The sequence below is a fragment of the Fukomys damarensis genome, unplaced genomic scaffold (genome assembly GCF_012274545.1).
Source record: "Fukomys damarensis isolate Sample0158 unplaced genomic scaffold, DMR_v1.0_HiC HiC_scaffold_20, whole genome shotgun sequence".
In the NCBI taxonomy this organism is placed as follows: Eukaryota; Metazoa; Chordata; class Mammalia; order Rodentia; family Bathyergidae; genus Fukomys; species Fukomys damarensis.
The window spans coordinates 38837706-38855431 of NW_022900932.1; the positions used below are offsets into that span (position 1 = coordinate 38837706).

At 39.7% G+C, this 17726-nt stretch overlaps 1 protein-coding gene and 1 pseudogene across 1 annotated transcript in view; both read right to left on the reverse strand.

Moving 5' to 3' along the window:
• The window catches only part of Slc16a12 (solute carrier family 16 member 12), a 40833-nt gene extending 27013 nt beyond the window's left edge, over positions 1-13820 (reverse strand). The window contains exon 1 of the mRNA XM_019208672.2: positions 13696-13820. The gene's annotated coding sequence lies outside the window, so the exon portion shown is untranslated. The remainder of the gene's footprint in view (positions 1-13695) is intronic.
• Positions 13821-16343: 2523 nt separating this feature from the next.
• On the reverse strand, positions 16344-17401 carry LOC104867714 (annotated as a pseudogene).
• Between the last annotated feature and the right edge of the window lie 325 nt (positions 17402-17726).

The window sequence follows — 17726 nt, forward strand, 5'->3', positions numbered from 1 at the left end:
ATATTGCAAATATTTTCACCCATTCTGTGCTTATGTATTCATTTCTTACTATTTTGCTTTGGAAACCAGAATCTATTAATGTAGATTAGAGTTTATAATTCTTTTCTTTTATAGGCAATTTTGCTTCTCTATATTTTGCTAAACACTTAGAAACTAGATTTTGTGTAGTATTGGATTTTGAACCCAGGGCTAGGGCCTAGCACATGCTAAGCAAGCATTCTACCATTGAGCCACATCCCTAATTCTTTTTATTTCATTCTGAGACAAGAACTCACTTGCCTTGGTTACCCTTCAACTCCCACATAGCTGGAAGTATAGGCATGCACTACCACAATGGCTTAAAAATTGTCATTTTAAAATTTGTCTCTTTTTTTTCTTTTTTTTGGTACCAGGGATTGAACTCAGGACCTCGCACTTGCAAGGCAGGTGGCAGAATCACTGAGCTAAATCCCTGGCCCTGTAATTTTTAACTTTCAGTAGCATCAAAATATGCCAAACTCAGGAATAAATTTAACATAATATATGCACCACATGTAGGCTAAACAAAATAGGACATTTACAGGTAGGTTTGCTTGTTTGTTTGTTTTGAGACAGGGACTTATTATGTAGTTCATGCTGGCCTTGAACTCACTGTGATTCTCCTGCCTCAGCCTCTTGAGTGTACAGGGATTACAGGTATGTCTGGTTTACACTGAGAGAAACTTAAAAGGCCTATGAAGGAGGGAGGGAGAAGAACAGACAGAGATGGACAGACCAGAGAGATCAGGTCCATAGATTACAAGACTCAAAAAATGTCATATTGATCAAAGTTGATTTATAATTTCAATAAAATCTTGACCAGAATTCTAACAGTCTTTTTAACAGAAAATGGCAAACTGACTTTGACATTTATATGAAAACTCAAAGGACCTAGAAAAGTCAAAATAAATGTTAAGAGAAAGAGCAAAATTTGAAGACTTAATGCACGTGATTTCAATGCTTCATCTAAAACCAAAGCAATCAAGACAACTTGCTGTTAGAATATTAGATCAGCATCACAGCATAGAACAGAATCCAGATTAGGCTTACACATTTGTTTCTATGGATAAATGAATCTTGAATATTACATCGGACTATATGCATAAAGACAGCAGATATAAACATAAAAAGCAAAAACTGTAAAACTGCTAGGAAAAATCTTCACAATTAAGGGATAATGGTATTCAGGTAGGGCACAAATGGCAAAATGAACTCACCAGATTTACTTTCTTTTAAAATGGAGGCTTATGAAGGAGTTTAGATTTGTTGCTACAGCAAATAAATTACAGCATTTCCAAATGGACTACTGTAATCTCTGCAGTGGGAAGGTGGGCTTGCAGTGTATCTCATTTGTAGCATGTGGGCATCTAAAGGTCTTTATCTAGACACTCACTCCTGTCTCTGTAGCAAGAAGGAAGCACAAGAGACACATTTCTGGTCACAGAAATTCGGTGTCCTTACCACAGTCTGTGTGTCTCAGGATTACATGGTTCTCAGAGTCCTAAGCAAAAGCCATGCTCAACCCATATATGCAACCATTTCTTTGACAAATATCAGCCTCAAAGTCAACCTATTTTGTCCACTCTCACCTACCTATGATACTAAATTTCCTGCTACTCATTGAAAAAGTCAGACTTTATATCTTTTACATGCTATCGCTTTTACTTTTAAATTCCTTCCTTTCCCCCCTTCTCCACCTGATTTATCTATCACTCCTGTTTCAACTGCCTCCATCCCTCAAAGCAGGTATCTTGCCGGTACTCTCTGCAAATGCCAGCAAGTATACATAATTGCTATCTACTCACCTGTCTGTCTACCACTAGACTGTCTAACTCCACAGAAAAGAAACTATCTTGGACATCTTTTTCCTCTATTGTCCTCACCATTCCAAACTACAAAACACACACACACACACACACACACACACACACAACACACACACACACACACACACTGTGATGCAGAGAACAGCTTAATGATGAGTAGGAGCTAACAAATGAAATGAATTCTGCCTTTGCCAGGGGGAACCAGCTCAAAATGTAAGAAATAAATTAAAAGCGTGAATAACAGTCAGCAGCTTTAAAATGGCAACTCAGCTAGAACATGAAAAGCATTTATTTTCGTCACAAAGTTCTAATCTTTAGACATAAGCAAGAAAATCAGCTATTACAATGAGAAGATAGATGAAGAGGATTTAACACACCCAGCTTGTTTCTAAGTGTGGTGCACTGGAGCATGGCACCACATAGTGGAGGTACTAAGCCATCTCTGAGAGCTCAAGCTCTGACTTCTGAGCCAGAGGGAAAGCCACAAAATAATAATAGCACCACCAGCTACCATTTAGGGGCATGCATTAGTGAGTTTTCTTTTTTTTACCTGAGAAAAATAATTTACAAGGAAGTAAGGTTTATTTTAGCTCATGGTTTCCGAGAGTTGAGTCCATGGTTATCGTGATCCACCGAGTGTGGGCTCTGAGCATCATGGCAGGAAGCACACAAAGAAGCAGAGTGACCAGGAATGGAGGACAGGAACAAAAGAGCCTCCAGGACATACTTCAGTGACCTACTTCCTCCAACTGGGCCTCAGCTTCAGTTTCCACTACCTCCCAATAATCCATTAAGCCAGGAATTCATCTGCTGATGGGGTTAGAATCCTCGTGATCCAGTCACCTCTGCAAAGCCCCCCAGTGTTGCTGTGTTGTGCACCCAGCCTCCCACACAGACCTTTTTGGGGATATTTCACATCCAAGCCATTACACGGCACATCTTAGTTATTTTCTTTTCTTTTTAAATTAGCATATGTTTGTAGTACATGCAAAATTTCAACACTTCTGCAAAGCTTTTACAGCAGCATGGCAAAGTATTTCAGCTAATAGCTGTACAAATTTCTCTCCTGGGGGGTAAACTCAAGTTCAAAAAAAATGACTGAAATGAGAGGAAATTATAAAAACCCTGTCTCCCCTCTCAGTTTTGCACAAACCCTGCCTCAGAGGCTAAACTGTTTTTGTTCACTGTCGGTCTCAAGGACACCTTTAACTGCATACAGATTTATGTACTTTTGTTACTCAATGACATTGGACATGGGTTATGCAATAAAATACTGCTTTTAGGTGAAGGAAGACTAATGATTCTTTTCTTTTTCCCTTTGTCTTTTTTCTGCTCAGTCCTCAAACAGATCTTGTTAGCAGGGGAGTAAATAATTACCAGCTTCATCCAGAGCTTTTTGGATGTCTGTCAGGGACCTTTGCACACTAAACTGAAACACTGACCTTTGCTAAGGAAGCTGCAAAACTTTTACATTGTGGGTGATATTGTGAATACAGGAATACTTTGCATGATGCACAGAATAAATAGCAAAGTGATTTTTGTTTTGCACTAAAGAAAGAAAAGGTATAACATCAGATTCACATGAGAGAGCAAAAAGCAAAAAGTGTTGCCACCCTTTCAGCTGCAGATCCACAGAGCCACTGATTCCAAGCAACATCAGAAAAATGCTGACTTCTGATCTGCTGACAGTGCAGTTCATGACGAGGAACTTGCCCCTGGTTCCCATTTTCTGCAGTAACTAAATTCTGCTTTCTTTTATTTGGAATTACATGTAAAATAAGGAATAGCCCTGAGCTATGACCCTCTTTGAGACAATGATAAGTAATATACCACCAAGTATCTCAGCACCTAACATAATGCCTGCTATAAAATTAGTGTTCACTGTTTATCTGGTTTGATGATTAAGTTTTTGTATTTAACTCAGTGTGGCCTTGTAGAACTCTTTAGGGCTGTACTCTTTAGAGAGTATGTAAAGAAATTTTTTTTTGACAGTACCAGGAATCGAACTCAGGACCTTGTGCTTGCCAGGCAGGTGCAGTGCCACTGAGCTACATCCCTGGCCTGAGAATATGCAATTATTAAGTCAAATTAGGTTATATATGAGCCTTCTTGGCTGTAGTGAAGAAACTGGGACTTGAGACACATTCCAGAGTCCTGTTAGTCAACAGAGAGTCTATTATTGAGGAACAGAGAAGCCTATTTCACAAGATTTTCCTCACTCTGTAATCACTGGGCTGTGCCATGTTGCTGGAATGGGGTTGGGAAGGGGTGGCGCAACAAGACAAAACGTTTCAGTTGGCTAGCAGTTAACCCTTTGCATCGTGGAGTACTGGGGAGTTGCACTGTGCAGCACTGGGGAGAAGTGGTCTCTAAAAGAGGGAGCAAACAGAAAAGCATGGGTCTGCACTGAGCATGTCCATTCCCCAAGAGCAGGGGCCCCCCAGGCTCCCATTCCTGGTTTTCTCTCTGGCACCGGGGAGAAGGCCTGGAAGGGAATAAGAGCTCAGTAAATACTTTGTGAATGCATTTCCCCAGTTCCCTACTGCTGAACATTTTCTCACCTCAAACTGAGAGGGAAAAAAGAGCTTGAGGAACAGGACAATAAATTATCCATCTCTCCTTTTTCCTTTCTATCCACTGTAACCAGCTTCCCCCGCGTGTGGACCATAGAGCCCTGAGTGAAGACACTGCACTGGGGACACAGGGGCACATTCGGGCCTTGAGTCCAGACCAGGCCAAATCTAGAGAAAGAACTCTACTGCCAGGTTTACCCTGGCTGCTGGCTTTTGCAGAGAGGCTAAAAACAAGTGTGGGATGCAGCAAGGCTCACCTACAGAGCCTGGCACATGGCCCACTGTCTGCCCCACATTACACAGGCCATCAAATTCCAGAGCCCCTCAGAGATGTTTATTTTTGCATTCTGTAGACTCTGCTCACTGCTTGAACCACAGCGGGTCACACAGAGGACAAGGTGCTATCAAGGCTGAGAATGTGGCATATTCTTTTTATAAGACGGAGAACTTGAATTTCTTCCTCGAAGAAAAAGATGTAGAAATTATTTGACAAAATTTCATTTAGAATGTGGGTGGTCACCCTTCTTTCTATCTTGATAATGGCCACTATATTCAACTGTTACAACTAATCTGTTCACTCTACCTCCTTCTAGTTTGAGACACACAGAAGTTTGAAGAACCTTTCACAGCAAAAACCCTGGAGCCCGTTCCCAACATTTTTTGCATATGGGTACAATCTATACATTTAAAAATGTGTCCTTTCAACAATTATAGTATTATTCAAGGTCCAATAGGAACTAGGAAATGGCAGAGACTTCAACACAGACATTATATATAAAGATATGAGCAGTGTTAATTTAAAAAAAAAACAAAAACGTGAATCCCTTGGGGATAGTAACAATTGGAAGATATTACCCTCGCTAGGTGAGACAGCAAAGGGAGAAAGCAGTTGGGAGGACCTTGGAGAGTTGCTATAAAAGGTCATGGGTAAAAAGGAAGCAGTCAGTCCATAGGATCCAATGGTGTAAAAGACAAGGAAATAACACAGCAACCTCACCCTCCTCCTGCCTTCAGAGTCCTGGGGGTGTGGTGACTGAACCCAGTGGGAGCCCACTTAGTATTACCCATAAATCCCAGCTTCCCAAGGCCAAGAAAAGGGATGGACAGTAAACCTAGAGAGGCTAATGGAAATATCTGCACATCACTGTCAACTGCAGGACAAGCCTGTAACCAGCTAGGGACACAGTCAAGTCCTGAGCCATGCTAAGCCCTGTCTTTACGCCAGATCAAGTCTCTGAAGGTTAGCAACTTAAGCCTCCCAACATTTCAAAAACAGAGCTCATTAGTATAACTGATCTCCTCCTTTCATGCTTGGACTTGAGCACATCAGCCAGCTAGCACCTCTAAATAGGTAGCTCTAAAATCATAATCTCAATTTAATGATCTTTTTCCCAAACTGCATATTTAAATTTCCAGTAGACTATAGGATACCTGGAACTCACATGTTCAAAAAAGCACTGACTATTCATTCTAGGAAACATTTTTTTAATACTTTCATTATTTTTGAACTAGGTATGTTATAAAACATTCTGACATCTTCCCAAATCTCATAACAAGAAAAGTCCATCTCTCATTATTTCTTTGAATCCCTCTTTTGTTCTTTTTGTTGGGCTTGAACTCAGGATCTTGTGCTTGCAAGGCAGGCAGAAGAAACACTGAGCCAAATCCCCTGCCCTTCCTTGAATCCCTGTTGTATTTACCTTTTGTTTCTATTTCCTATTGCCTTGTACATGAACTAAGTCTACACATGTCCTAGCCTGCCTTATTAAGTCCAGACTCTATCACTGATTTACTCGGTGACCCTATTTAGATTTCTCTGATACTTAGCAAGTAAGCTCCTACTTGATGTTTCAGTGCCTTAGTTTCCTTATCTGTAGGTTAGGTCCATGTGTAGTGGTTACAGCTGGGGACAAAGACCTCCTTTCCTATGATGCTGTGTGGCAAATCCCGCAGCAGAGTTGATGCTCGCAAATCTTCCCCACCTTCTCCCTTTCCTCCTCAAGAGCAGTATCCTTGCAGCAGCCATTCCTGTAAGTAGGACACTCATTTTTCTTGGCAATTCCATGCTACAAGCGAAATAGGGACAGATGACCTTCCAAAGAGACTAGTAGCTGTTTAAAGGCTGCCATCAATTGCAATTCAGGCAAATCTGTCTTTCTCATGGGCAAAGTACTGCAAGCCTAATTGGTTGGTAATTCTAAGCCTCCAATCGTCAGTATTATTAGCACTTAAGGTAGCATTTTAATCTTTATCTGTTTGACAAATGTCCTACCTTTAATTTGGTTAAAAGTTTAGGGAAAAGTGAATGTTTTTATTGACCCTTCCAAGATACTGCATGATTCACAACTCACGGAGGTATGAAAATTGAAATGAGGTAACCTACGTGATAGCACAAAGCACAGGACCTGCCTGCCCACAGTATATGTTCAAAAGAATGTGAGTTATTAATAGAATTGTTGTTGTTATAGGTACCCTCCGTGAGTCTGATGGAAGGGACAAAGAATCTAAAATTTTAATATCCCATAATTAGTCCAATTTTTTGTATCAGGATAGTGTGGGAGAAAAATAGTCTCATCAAGTAGAACTTCATGAACTGCAAAAGAATATCAGTCACTATCCCCCCTACCCAAAGACTTCATGGAGAGGCATTTACACAAATTCTGAGCTGGATGGGAAAAATGTTCTGAAGGAGTATTTCTCTGAGAAGGGTTTACAAGCGGCCCTTAGGCCATTGTGCAGCTGTAAATAGTAACACAATATGGCTCTGAAAGATTTAAAAAAAAAAAAAAACCCACATTCCCCTATGGGATATTCCTCTCAAATTTTAAGAATTCCTCCACCTCAGTTATACAGCTGCTTTTCAGGCTTTTGAAACTGTGCTTCAAATACAAATACTGTATTACATTTCTAAACTCATGGAATAGTGCCCTTGGCATGTGGTCAGACACATCTGTCATTGAAACCCCACTCAGTTACCAGCCATATGACTTTAACACAACACTCAGTTTTCTGGGACAAGGGATTTAGCTCAGTGGTTCCACCGCCTGCCTCACAAGCACAAGGGCCCAAGTTCGATCGCTGTTACAAATAAAACCAAAAATCAGCTTTCTGAAGCTCTCCTGCCAGGTACACTAGGGTTAATCTTTCCTCGTTAACAGGTATTCAATTACAATTAGATGGAAAAATGCATGGAAAAGCATCTGACATATATTAAGATATTCAAATATTAATAAATATTAATTTCTTCCTTATATCATCAGATACATTTTTCATCTCTCGTTTTCAGAAAATTTTCAAATTAAAAAGCGATTACATGTTGTAATACTTATACAGTAGAATACAGTAATACTCAAAATGTCTAAGTAAAGTGTGGGGGTATAGCTCAGTGGTAGAATGCTTGCCTAGCACATGCAAGGCACTGCGTTTGATCCTCCAAACTACAAAAACAAGAGTAAACAACAACAAAAACCCTTAACTAAGTTAAACTTCCACCAGGTACTAGATCAAAGAGTGACTTGGTTAGAAAATTACTAAATAAATATTTTAATAATACAAAATATTTTGATAATATTAATTTACTTATAATTATTAGGAAATTAAAATAGCTGAAAGAATGAAAGCACACAATTTTTCTTACAGTAGCAAAAGGAAAACCTTTCAAGAAAGGCCCAGCATCTTCATCTTCCCATGCCAGTTTTCCTGTATAATATGGAGACTATACAAAAGAGTTAACTATTGAGTGAGGGAGACTGTGGCAGGGAAAATAAGAGGGAAAACTATAAATCTAACAAATCCCATGTCTTCTGAACATTTAAACTCACTTCCATTTCATTGCAGAATTTTAACTGATTCTCTTTTGAACCTGCACACTGAAATTTTTTTTACAAGTAAATTATCTACCATTATTTTTATGCTGCTTCCTAAATTGTGTGTTGACTCTAATAAATCCTTGCAAACAATAGCTACATGGACTGTGGCAGCACATAAAAATACATATGCTAGATTCTTAACTCAAAGCCACAACACAAAATGTTTGGGCTATGAAGACAACTGTAGGAATACACATACACAGGACAAAAGGAGTGAGTGCTCAAAAATAGAAAGTAGTTGTGTGAGGAAAGTAAGATTATGAATTGTTCTATTCCTGTATTTTCCAAATGCCTTAGAATATGCTCCTTCTTTTTTTTATAAAAAGTAATCAAACTGTTTTAAGTAGTTGTAACTTACTGTTTACAGCTGTCTTATTTTCTTGTGATCTCGATTCACATATGCTTTTCCATACATCTGGTACAGTCAACATTTCCCAATTTAAATATTTATCCTCCCACTAATGCTTACAAGAGCTTTGCTTTGGGACTATGCTTTCATAGGTAGATTAAAGTTTTCTTGTATGCGCAGCTACATGAATGCATGTTTTTAATCATATTTGAGGCTGGCTACAATCTAGTCGTCACAGTTTTTTCATGCTCACGAAAGTGTATGTGTAACACGTAATAATCCAGCATGATCATTCATGATAATTTTCAAAATTGTTTTCCTCTGACAAAGTGAAGCAGTATTTGATGAGTAAGTAACATGAAACAAGCAAGTGCACATCAGGACAACAGCACTAGGCAGACTGAGAGTGCAATGTTCTTTCCCATGGCATTTTGGGCTCCCATGAAGAACTCTCTCTTTTCTCTTTGCTAAACTTCTTGAGAAAATGTGGACAATGACAAAATGCTCACTGGGGGATAAAAGAGAACTGAATTAATATTTTAAAGATAACAATAGATAAAAGCTTGAGTTATGCTGAATAGTTTTAATTTTTTAAATGAAATAGTCTGAACAGAGAAAATAAACATTTTTTTATTTCTGCCAAATAATTGGTCATTTTTAAGATTGAAAAGAAAAGATAGTCTGTACTTAATATTTTATATCTTAAATCTACACTTCTCACTTAGAATAAAGTGTCGATTAATACAAATTCAATTTATATTAACACATTCAGTTTTATTTCTCAAGAACACCACAGAAGTGGCTGATGAATGGCTGCGCTCTCTGCTATCAAATTAATATACTTTATTCCTAGAGCAATCCAAATGCCAGGGTAGTCAATGTGTTTTTATTATTTATTCCTCACTACTAAAGTTGGTTTCATGGGTTTCAGACCACCTATGGCGATAAAGTGCTATTACATTGTGGGAGAAAAAAGATATAGCAGTCAAATCTCTAACCAAGTATGAGAAGTCACAGGTAAGAATCTAACAGCAGTAGAATAAGCCAAGACAACATGAAAAAGAGCAAGCACAAAAAATTCAGAAAATACATTTTAAAATCATTTTTTTAAGAGAAACATATTGTCATGCCTCTTAAATACATACACTGGATGCCTAAAACCACAGAAGCTTATTTTCCTACTGTTGGGGAGAATTAAGATTTCAGCAAATTCAATTTCTCATTAGAGCTCTCTTGCTATGATGTCCATGGCTTCATCTTTATATGGCCTTCCTTAGCATGTTTGCATTACAGACAGAGAGCCCTTGAGTCCTCCGGTGTCTCATTAAGGGATATAGTTTGAATATGGTTTCTCCTTTTGGCCCTTATGTTGCAATGTAATCTCTGCTAGACTTTAAGAGGTAGGACAAGGTCAGCCCTTTAAGAGGCGAATAGGGGTCTGCCTTCGGGAATGGATTAATCCATTCATATAATACAGGGGTTAACAGTTAGATCTAGGGTGTGTTTGCCCTAAAAGCCAGTTGGGCTGGCTCTTTCTCACACTCCCTGCCTCTTACCACGTGATGCCCTGTTCTTCCTTGAGGCTCTGCCAGCAAGACCATCACCAGATGTGGCCCCTTGACCTCCAAACAAACTGTGAACCAAAATAAACCTCTTTTTTTAATATAATATCCAATCTTAAATATTGTGTTTTTTTGCCACAGAAGACGAAGACAAAAGAACACTAATCCTATGAAGCCACGGACCATTTTTAATGGCATCATTTAACTTTAATTACTTCCTTTGAGCTCCCATCTCCATTTAACTTTGGGAGTTAGGACTTAACGTATGAATGGGGGGTACACACGGATTCAGTCCACGATAGTTTCTCAGCTCCTGGAGCAGTTGGGCAGAACCCCTGGCGGTCACAGCCCAGAGTCCCCAGGGCAGGTCACAGCTATGTGACTAACGCCCAGGTAGGTGGCTCAGAAGATGATGGTGTGTGAGGTCAGTCCCCCTAGGAAGGTTGGGGAGTGCAGCCTCCACAAACTGAATGCATCACTGCACTGTCAACCTCTACAGTAATAAATCGCAATAATCTCTTAGGATGCAGAAATCATGATAATAATTAATGTAAAAGCTCACAAGGTTCTCTGCCCTGATCTTCATGCTTTTTACACATATGAACTCCTTTAATTCTCACAACCACTCCCATGAAGTAACATTATGCCCACGAGTGCAGTCTGTTACATCAAAGTGCCTGCATTCAAATCCAAGCCTCTGCATTTCTAGTTGTGCAATCTTAGTCAAATGAATAAGTTTCCCTGAACATGTTGTCCTCACCTATAAAGTAAAGATAAATACACAAGTGTAAAATTTCAAGAAGCTCTGAAAGCATGTTTCTATATATAGGCTGTATATTCATTTGGTAGCAAGACCTAAATTACTTAGAGTTTTCACATTTCTTTCTTTGTAGAATATTTTTATGTTTTATTGTAGAATCGTTGGTAATTGACTACAGTGTACTCTCTCAGACCCTGCCAGAAGATTACAAACTCTGCTCTGCCCACCATAGCAAAAGAAACCCAGTTCTACAGATTTCTAGTAAAACTTTAAATTCATAATTGTGAGAATTAAGCCAATTAATTTAACTTGCACATTTTTTTAAAAAATCAATGCTCAGCAAATCTGATAAGTAAAGCACAGTATAAAGTTACCATTACTGGTGTTATGACAGCTGCCATTTTACATATGAGAAAACTAGGAAGAAAGATCAAATAGTCTGTCCAAACCACAATCAACACATGGTACAGGGACAGGAAAACCAGGTAGCCTGGCTCCAAAGCCTGTGCTTTCAATTGCTGCTCCATACCACCTCCACAGCTATACTGGTTTCATTTAGGTGCAAAATAATCCATGGCAGGAGCCAGTGCTTCTTTAAAATATTTTTAGAAGTTCGTAGATTAATTAGAACCATTAGATGTTTACTAGAGAACAAGCTGAGATACAAGGGAAACTGAGCTTCACAGGATGACCCCTGCCCTGGGGGAGGGGACAGGACCTGACACCATGTTTACGCTTCATAAGCTGCACCTTCTTAGGCCTCCAGATAGAACAGGAGTCCACCCCTCTTCCCAAGGAACCAATCCAAAGGCTGAATCAAATCCTGAGATTCCATCTTTCTGCTGGGAATTGGGAAATGGAACATTTAAATGAGACTGGAGTTGGGAGCTTCTGGGGAACCAGAACTGAAAACCATTTTCTTCCATGCATACAGAGGACCCAAAAACAGGAGAATAAAGAAATTTCATGGGTATCACTATTTCTCCACCAACCAGGGGCTATTTGGTTCCTCTAAGGACATTTAACAAAGTCTAGAGACACGTCTGTTTGTCAAAAGTGGAATTCACTATTGATAGCTAGTGGGTAGGGGCCAGGGATGCTGCTGAGCACCCTACAGTGCAAAAAAGCAAAGAACTATCTGGCCCAAAATGTCAACAGTGACAAGACTGAGAAGCTCTGATACAGACCCACAGCAAGAAACCATGTGGCACCAAAGAGAGGGTGAAATGAAGAAATTATTTTTATTGGTTTCAATGGCTCCCCGGGTCCTAATTCCAGCCACTTGTGAAATCTACTAGCATTTCCTTCCCTAGATTCTCTGAGGTACTTCAGGGTCCATGCTCTTCCTGTTCATGAATAATTCCACAAAAATTTCCCTTTCTGTTCACTAGCTTAATGCACTTGTGTTACCCACAAACAAAAATGATTCAGACAGTCTTGGGGACAGCACTTCAGGATGGCAGGAGGAGAATTCAAGCGGAGGGAACATATGTGTAAACACACATAGTTTGAGAAGGCACGTGAAGAAACAGAGAAATATGAAGAACAATGTAAGTAACAGAAAACAATAGGTCAGTGCAAAGAATCCCAAATAAGGAAATATGTTTATGTGAAGAAAACGAGCTTTTCTCTAGATCAGCAAGTACACACTGGAGAAGTTAAAAATTAAGTAGAAACACTTTCAAAAGATGCATCAGTATATGCTATTGTAATACCAACTTGCATACATATCTGTGAGCATACATAACTAACTTATCCTTTGAAAAAACAGGAGGAAAGAGCCTTTAGGAATATGCCTTCCTGGGCAAACCATTTCTATGCAGTGGAGACTTTGCCCTGTCTGTAAAAACTCATGATTAGGTACATTTAATAAGTGCCATTTTCCAAAGATGTGAAGTAATCCAAGAAAGAGGCAGACGTCTCTAGCATCATGGCAATCAGCGACAGTAGTTACTGGTCAGTAACTAGTCTCTAGGTTAGTAACTAGTCAGCTCCCATTCCATACTCTGAAGAAGATAATTGAAGTCTTGCAAGGACAGTGAGCAGAAAACTAATTGCCTCGCACTGAGGAAAATCTGGCTTTTATGCGAAAAGCTCCTGTGGGTTACTTGTATTCTCAGGAAAGAAAGAAGAAGGGAGAGAAAGATGGAGGGAGCTGTATAAAGACTGAGAAATAGATTCCCTCCTCATCTTGGCCAGGAAAGGAGATCTAGGATTCTTAAAAGTATCATTAAATTTAAAGCCAGGATGAAGCCCTTTAGGGGGCTAGGTAACCATGCCAAGATGTGGTTCTCTGGGTGCACCACCATGAATGCATGCTTGCTCTTCCCCAAAGCAGCCAATGCCTGCATCCAAGGGACACTACTGGAGGCAAGTGGAAAGGGGCACCCACCATCCGTATCAATGCAGTCTGAGGCAAAAAAGGCACAGCTCTGGAGCTGATCGTCACCATTTTGAGAGAAGATTTGGCAAATATGTGATGAGAAGGCATTTTTCTGAATGACAGAAAAATGACTCATTTTGGGTCATCTACTCCTGAAAGAAGGATGCACCGGACACTGTGTAGCCCTCCATTATGTAATACTAAATAAAAAGAAAGTGAAAAAAAAAACATGCAAGAGTCAAGTCCATAAGTAAATGATGTGATTTACATGTGATAGAAATAAAACTAAAAATAAATCTAAAAACAAAAGAATACAAAGAAATAAATAGTATAGAGGCAGGAGACTCCCAGGTACCTTATTTCTCTTTTCCTCTTTCATTTTCTAATAGAAACTGTGACTCTTTGAGGAACATGTTGCACTCATAGTGAACAGGTCAAAGATGAGGAAACAGGAGATACACCATGTTCCAGAACATAGCTGTATCTACTATTCCGTGGCTCCATGGAACTGAATCTATCCCTGAAGTCGAAAGTGTTACAAGTGAAATCTGAAACTATGGGACGAAACATGTACCCATTCACTGCCAATGGGCAGTGTTTCAAAAGGCCGGAGGCTGGCCACTGGGAATCCTTTCACAAGTGACTGGGAAGGAAGCCATGGGCTCTGAAGAGGCTACACAAAGGGTTAGGCTCCTCAGGATGAGCCAACCATCCCGGGGAAAAGTAAAAATGCTCTTCTAACATGAAATACATCTGATTAACAAAGCACTTAAAGAAAATGCCTAAAATTATTTGAGAAAACCTCAACATTTTAATTCTATAAGTCAATAACATCATATCAGCAGGTGCAATTTTTTTTGAGCACTTATTTGTGGGCCAGTGCTAGGAGAATCACATACACTACAGTCCAAAGAGGATCTGAGAGTCACCTCTCCACTGTCAGTGCAGCTTGGCAATGCAGCACATAACCTTCCATAGCAGAATGTCCCTTTCATTTCTGAGTCAATTCTGTGCCTGTCAGAGTGTTAAAAAGGACTTAGGAACCACACTCCATTATACCAAAAACATGCTCCTGTCCCTCTTAGCACTTAGGAGATTCTAAGTGTCTTAGGGTATGAAGGCCAAATATAGATTTCATTTTATATAACGTATTTCCTCCCAGGAACAGGAACTACATACCCCGCGGCTCCCCCATCGCTCAAAGGATACACGAAGAGTCCCATGGGTCAGGCTCAGGCCTTGTTAGGGAAAGAGCTGCCTGGAGCCATGAAGCCCATGCCAGCCTCCTAAAGGGGAGACAGTTTTCTCACAGAGATGGAAACAGGTACAGAGAACCAAAAGCTGAGGGGGTTGAAATCAGCCTAAAGAGATGTACTACATACAGGTCTCACAGGTGTTGCACCTGGAAGGGATAAGCAAGAAAGCCTCCAACAAAGCAAAATAAAACTTGAAATTACCCAAGAGAAAGCCAACAAGTATACATACTAAGAAGACTGTGTTCTGTTTTCCTAATCCGCATTCCTCCTGAGCCAGCCCTAAAGGAGTTTTTAAAAATTACAGAAAGCTGGAAAGAGGAAAGGATCACACTTTGCTCTCTCATGAACAGCCAACTTTAAAATGGCCCTCTCAGGGGAATGGGGAAAAGCTAAGAACCAAGATACATCACGTAAAGGTACAAGTTCCCAATGATGAAGGTAATTAAACTGTGTACATTAAAAAGTAGCAATAAACTTAATGGAAAAAAACAAAACAAAAACCAAAGTGGTCCTGCCTGGGGGAGAGTGAAGAGTTGACATTAAATTCTAAGTTTTTACCATTTGCATGGGTTGGATTATCTAATTTCTTTTTTTTTTCTTTTTATTGAGTTTATTGGTACAATCTAGGTCTGCAATACAGTTACATTTATTACTGGGATCCTGTACCTTCACATAACAGGTCTTGGTTCTCATTTTTTCCTCTTGTCCCTGCCCTCCCTCCACCCTCTACCCCCTCATTAACAAACTATTTATTTCCATTTTTTCATTTTCTCATATTTTTTCTTTTCCCTTATTTCCTTGCCCCTACCCTTCCCCCTTTCCCTACACCTTTAGCCCTTTTCTTCCTATTTCACACTCTTATTTATCCCATTAGGATCTTGTGTACTGTCATAGTTCTTCACACCAGAGAAACTATTCGGTATTTACACATGTGTGACTTATTTATTTGGATGATCTAATTTCTAAATTGAGCCTGTGCTTGTGACATGAAGTAGAAGTAGAACTGTCTGTTACCTGAAACTGAGCAGAAAGCTCTGGGATCTGTCCAAGTTTTCATGCACAGATGGGGGAGGCTACTCTCATCTAATGCATTTCAAAGGAAAGGTAGATGAAAAATAATGCTGCCATTTTGTTTTACATTTATATTGGAAAACAGGGTCCCACTTATTTGTAAGACAAAGCTGGATCTCAGCATTCACCAGAACAAAATTCAATGGCAACCTGCACAGGCCTCATTTCACTTCCTGCCAAAAACAAAATAGAGTTTACATAAGAGTAGATATAACCCAGGTACCCATATATATTGGTCCATGACCAGTGCTATCTACATTAAGAATGTTGCATTGTGTAAGTCAAGGAATAAAATGCTATCGTTCATTCCATTTTAACTTGTAAGGTGAAAAATACAGTTACAGAACTAAGTTTGCATACCATGATTGCCCCGATATTTACTAAAGGAATTACATTCTTGTTTACACATGTCATTCCACACCCAGCTGTTAACCTAAGTGTAACAGATTATGCCACTTAAGCAACAAGAAACTTTTCAATAATCTCTATTACACTGACATATTAAACTAAAATTATGGATACATACCCACATTCGAAGCTTTGATGGAACTGTTTGAAATAACCCCAAGAACGACAGTTCCTCAAATGTAAAAAATGATCTGGATCATCATAAAGGAGCACAGAGGTCCTTTCTAAGTTTAATGTCACTTTCAGACAAGTACAATATAACACACTTCTAGAAAGGAACACTCTTTATCCTGCTGCACAAATTAAAATACAATGTGTTAGCCAAAGAGAGAGGCATCATATAATCGGGACATTGAATGATGAATGCTTTCATCATTTCTTCAGGACAGTGGCTCTTGATGACTTCTCTGATGAACTATTCAATCACAGTGAGGTGGCCCTGGCACTGCCACGTGTCATTATGCATTCTCTCTGGGAAAATGGCCAGTCTCTCAGTCCAAGGTGGGGAGAGCTCATAGAGCTGTTCATCATCACTGGGGGAATTAACTGGTCAAAGTCTGGAGGTGAAGAGGGAAAAAGACAGTCTGCACTGAGAAATTTTCTGTAGGACAAAAATTTATTTCTGTAGCACCATAAAGAAAGTTAACACATTGGAAAGAAGGAAAATAAAGCGCTGGCCATATGCGGTAAGCTTAAAAATGTGTTCTCCATCATAATGGCTGAAATCCTATGTAAATTTTCAGAAGCCAGATGAATAATCACAGTTCCAAGGGACGGCCAAAAAGAAAAATTTTCATTTTATCAATGTCAGGCCTGGTCATCACATAGTCTAGCTCGGCCTCCGAATCTAAATAGAGTCCTTCACTTGCTTCTCCTTCACTTTTTCCACACCCTCGATAATCAACCATCAGATGATTCACTCTGAGGTCGACCAACATAAGCAATGCATTTGGTGACCTGTGACCTACGTTTCCCACATTCCTGTGAAAATAAATTACAGTTGGGGAATAAGGTGAATTGTCTCCATTGTATCTTATCAAAATAAGATTCAGACGCACTCCATCTTTGGCTCTGATGAAAATGTTTTCATGTGGACACCAGGGAGCATGGGAACATAAAGGCATGAAGAGGACGACTGTTCTGGGAAACAAAGCAATACATCCTGAAGTTTATACAGAACACCTGCTATTGATATAAACATTAACAAAAGTAAGATAAGGCCTCCCTACAAATGAAAAGTCGCTATCAACAGAGAGGCCAAGACCGTGAAGCCAAGGCTATTAGCCATCTTTCAGTGAGGTTTCATAGCATCCAGGACTTTTTCATGGTAGCTCTCCGTAAGTGTCTCAGGGCCCGGAAACCCGACGATGCATCGCAGCACCGGTCCCCCCGCCCCCGCCATCGTGCCCCTCGCTCCTCGTCATCCCCGCCAGCAGAGGTGCCGCTGCCGCCAGCACTCGGTGTGGCCGGCAAATGCCAATGCTGCAGCTCTATTACCCTCTGCAAATGAAGCTTTTCACCGTGTTACACACATAATAGAAAGTTTTACAAATACATAGAATCCATTAAAAATTATAGCATTTTCCCCTTACTGTACTGTATCCCTAAAATGTACCAATAAACTCAATTAAAGCTGAAAAAAAAATAAATA